We start from the raw sequence: 5,280 nt of genomic DNA on the forward strand, positions 1-5,280 counted from the left end.
CTTGCTTTCTCTCTTCTCACATACCTCTGGACTCGTTCTAACGCTTGCCTTTTTATTGCGTCATTCATCAGGGGGTTGGCTCCACTATGTTGTTAGTGCTCCACAGAGGGTTAACAGAAGACTTCAGTCTATCGAGGACTCTCTTGCCAACATTTCTTCTACTTCTTTCTTTTCAACGTCCCTGAATTCTGCTTTCATGCCACTGCACAGAGGAAGGTATTCGGTTCTGAAGGTGTCAAAATGCATACGTCTGAGCATTGTGGTAGTGCCATCATCATAGTAATGCCAGCTTCTGATGGTTTCAACAGTGTATGTTGTGAAGCACTCTGTCTATCAACTTCCAATGGGTTGCTAATTGAACAAACAGAAGATTATCAGTACACCAAGCATCCCATGTATCTTGCTGTTGAGCATCCACGAACAAATTCCAACTCTTTTCCTTCTTGTCCCTGTGAACCTCTACAGACCAAGACTCCTGAAGCTTCTTCACAATCTCCCACTTGATGTTGTCTGGAAACTTCTCAATGAATGCCAAATCTTCCATGGATGTTCATTCTCTCTGTTTCTGCTCTTCAGTTTGTTCCCAAACAGTTTGCCACCAAGATGCAAGTTTCTGCTGCTTCAATAGGAAGAGGAAACTGTCCACCACATAGAGCATGCATCATGATGGTGATGTATTTCCGCCATTGTGGGATGAACTTCTTGTGGAAAGTGGCTTTGATTATGAGAAATTCCAACTCTTCAGTGGAAGAAGGAACTTTACAATCATCCATTGAATTCTTCTCTTCTTGGCAATGCCATTTCCTTCATTTTCAGCCTCTTTTGGTGCTTGTTGATGGCAAGTTTCCCCGGCTGCGCACCAAAAACATGGAGCCCCGAGAGGAACACCAAGGAAAAGGGAATTCTCTTGCAAGAAAATCTATCTTGTAACATCAACAAGCTTGTTTATCATGTTTCATATAATCACAATGAAGAAAAGAACACCAGACACAACAAATCTTCATGCAGCATCATGTAAATCTCCCACGGATTTTAATAGAATCAACCATATTCTTCAACATCTTCACAAAATCCATCAATAGAACAAAGAAAGCAAAGAAATACACCATCTTTAAATGGAAATACATCACATAGTATTCATCTTCAATATCTTCATAGTCTTCTCTCTCAATCTCTCATATACAATCACTCTGTTTGAGTAGAATTGGCTATCTCTGACTCTCTCTCTCTCACTCCATCAATAATACATCATATCCTCACTACAATCTCTCAAAAATTACTCTCAATAATCACTCTTAGGTCGTGGATACCCCTCCCAAGAGGTATGTCTGATATGAAGAGTCACCAGAGCCACTACAGTGTCTCTTCACAGCTCACTACTGTCACTTCACTCTAGTCTTCTCTTGAGTCTTCATCAGCTACTTTTTCCACTTCTTTCAGCTCTTTTGCACTTGTATTCACCTCTTTCCAAGGCTAGAAAACTTTCCCCAAAGTCACACATACATTCCACAGAACACTTACAGAAGCATACAGAACAGTCTACAGAACAGTACCAGAACAGAGACAGAACAGAAGCTCTACAGAAGACCTACAGAAGGTTACAGAAGGTCATCAAAACCACATCACTCATTCTCAAATCATTCCAAACTCTCACAAACCATTCAACAAGCTTTCACAATATCTCATTCTTCATCAATCAATACTTCATCCCTCCTTACAGAAGACAATCAGAACAAAACAGACCAAAACAGAGCAAAACAGAAGGTATACAGAACCATTCAGAACCAATCATAACATCACAGAACCATCAACAAACATCATGATCTTTCAAAACACAATCAATATCATCCAAAACACTCTCAATCCACTTCCAAATCAACCAATCATCCCATAAAATCAACCATTCAGCTCTCAAAAACAACAAAAATCAGCCAAAAAACAAGTCATTTCAACACTCAACACCGAGAAGGAAGCAACAATGGAGATGCTACATTCTCTGCCAATGCAAAAGGCAAAGGTGGTTCCTCCACCAAAAATGATGGTGACAAAAATAACAAGGGCGGCAAGAAGAAGTTTCAAGGAGAGTGCTTCTATTGCAAGAAGAAAGGACATGCAATTGCAGATTGTCGTGTCAAGAAGGCAGATGAAAAGAATGGTACCCTTAAAAGTAAAGGGAAAGAGACAAGAAATACGGCTGAAGCAGAGTTGGAATTATTCATGGTGACCATTGAGGAAGTGTGCTCCTCGGCGCAAGAAGAATCTACCACTAACTCATGGGTGTTGGATAGTGGGGCCTCCCGTCACATGACCAACAAGAAAGGTCTATACAATTCTATGTAGCCTCTACAAGAATCCATCACTATGATGGTTGGAAATGATGCTAAATGCCCTGCTGTAGGCATAAGTACTATTTCTTTTGTTGCTGCAAATGGTGAAGTCAAAAAGCTTACAAATGTGTTGTATGTTCCTGAAATCAAGATAAATCTGTTATCAGTTTGCTGCCATAATTGATCTTGGTCATGAAGTGAGGTTCAAGAAGACAGGTGCAGAAATTCTTGATAGTGCTGGCACAATTGTTGGCAAAGGAGAAAGAAGGAACAACCTGTATGAGCTAAGTGCTCTTACAACCACCGTTGGAGTGGGCACAAGTAAGCTTTGGCATGAAAGGTTTGGACACATCAGATTTGCAGTGTTGAAGGAGATGCAAAAGCAAGGTATGGTTGCTCACCTACCTACAATAAGTGAATTGAAGGAACCATGTGAAGCTTGTGTGATGGGCAAGCAATAGAGAAAGGCATTTCCACAAGAAAGCAAGAATAGAGCACAGGCTCCTCTAGAGTTGGTGCATGCTGACTTGTGTGGTAAGATGCCTACACAGGCCTTGGGGGGATCTTCTTATTTTATGTTGATTGTCGACGACTACAATAGGAAGATGTGGGTGTACTTCCTTCATAATAAGGCTCAAGCTTTTGGTAAGTTTAAAGAATGGCTGGGATTGAAGTCTGGCAAGAGCCAGGAAAGATCTTCATCTCTCAAAAGAAGTATGCATGGGAGATCTTGAAGGCATTTGGCATGACCGAGTGCAAGGAGATAGCTACACCTATGGAGGTGAATTCAAAGTTATCCGTCGAGGATACATCAGCACTAGCAGACATTGGGAGGTATAGGAGGTTGGTTGGCAGTCTGATCTACTTGTGTAACACCAGACCAGATATCAATTTTTCTGTCGGTGTTTTGAGCAGGTTCTCAAACAGACCTCATGAGAGTCATTGGAAGGCTCGGATGCGGGTGCTCAGATACTTGAAGGAAACTCTTGACTATGGTATCACATACAGTTTCAGAACTTCTCTTGTGGGGAACTGTGACTCAAATTGGACAGGAGACAGTGATTCCAGGAAGTCAATTTTTGGTTATTGTTTCTCTTTGGGTTGAGGAATTTTCTCTTGGATTAGTAAGAAGCAGCCAACAGTGGCATTGTCTTCTACCGAAGCAGAGTACACGGCAACTTGCTTTGCTACATGTGAAGCAGTATGGTTGAGAAGGATTCTATGGCATATGGGAGTGCAGGATGAAGAACCAACTGTGCTGAGATGTGACAATCAGAGTTGCATTTCCATTGCCAAAAATCCAGTGTTTCATGCACGCACCAAACATATAGAGATCCAGTATCACTATGTGCGTGATTTGATGGAGGATGGGATAGTAGAACTGGTCTACTGTACACAGAGGAGAATGGAGCAGATATCTTCATCAAAGCACTTACAAAGGATTTGCTTCAAGTTCATCTTCAGAGACTTGGCATTGGGCCGAGGAGATAGTTCACCTATGGGTGGATATTGAGGGGGGGGGTGTTAGATATGATCAATGCCCCACTCTCATTAGGTGCCACCAATGATCCATGATGCTCAAAGTTGTAAGGCCCCCATTATGAGGAGAAGCCAAATGTGAGCCCGGACATTGGTTAAGCCTTGACTTGTATATCAGATGAGGTCTATGTGACCGGATGGCAAAAAGGTGACCGTTGTGGGTCTAATCTTTGGGTTAGACAGAGTGGTTAAGCTGGTAGCAACTCGAGGTGTATTGCATCGAGTTGCAGGGTAAGGGAGTTAAAAGGGGGCCCCGATGGTAAAGGGAATATTCCCTGGACGACTAGTGGAGGCTCATATGGTAGGTCGGTCAGGCCGACCTAACGGCCTTCGTGGGCTATAAAAGCAAAACCCCTTCATAGCCATCCATCATTCATCTTTCACCCAGTTAGAGTTGTTGTTCCAGCTAGCCTTAAGCTCTTCACCTATTTTTTGTCTAGATTGCCATCTAAGCTTCACATAGTGGAAGCGCACGGGTGGACAGAGCCATCTATGTATCAGTTGTTTGGAGCTAAAGAATTTATTGATTCTCCTCTTATCTGTTGTGTACTCTCTTCTCTATCTCTTTCTCAAATTCTATTCGCTGCACCGTGTAATATTTTTACACCCCTTGGAGTAGAGTCTCACAGCTAGCATGGTGGTAGCCTAGCCCAATCTTTCCTTTTATCATGTTTATCAATGTTTTTTTAATCAGAGATCTAGATTCTAGAAAACACAGGCAATCTTTTCTGTAATTCTATTCAAACATATAGCATTGATGTAATGCCAATCACACATTGTGTAGCTCATAGCTTCACTTAACCAAGGTAGACCTTAACCTAAGGTAACCTTACAATATAATAAGGATTCTCCTCCCCATAAAGAAGTGTTGAGTATATCTCTTTCAACTTTGTTATGCAATGCATGAGTTTTCTGCTTAGGGCTAACTTACCCAACATAAGCAATACTTTTGCATTAACTATTTTTGAAGAATATCCAATATTCCTCCATTTCAAATTTGGGGTTTGTAGGTAATACGTTAGGGATGGTCTAAGTTATTCTTCATATTTTTAGATCCCATCCAATATTTCCTTAACATTGAACTATCCTAAGAAATAGTGAATTTCCTTTAGTTGGTACCTAGAAAAAATATGGCGGCCATAACCTAATGAGATGATTTACAAGGCTTTTAAATAGACCTTTACTTTTGTATAACAAAGTGTTATTCAATAATTAATCTTGTCATTCAATAATAGATATATCGAGCTATTTTACTTTAACTTTACATTAAACTAATCTCGAGTGCCCATATAGTCGTTTACTCATTTCATGCAATGCAACTAGAAATTACTTTTGTGTACTAACTAATGAACATCTTACACTTCTATTCACAATATCCTATCGCATAGATCATTCCATAATACTAAGTTCTTTG

Source organism: Lygodium microphyllum, chromosome 28 (genome assembly GCF_053477565.2).
Source record: "Lygodium microphyllum isolate KBCC chromosome 28, Lygodium_microphyllum_v1.1.10, whole genome shotgun sequence".
Lineage (NCBI taxonomy): Eukaryota > Viridiplantae > Streptophyta > Polypodiopsida > Schizaeales > Lygodiaceae > Lygodium > Lygodium microphyllum.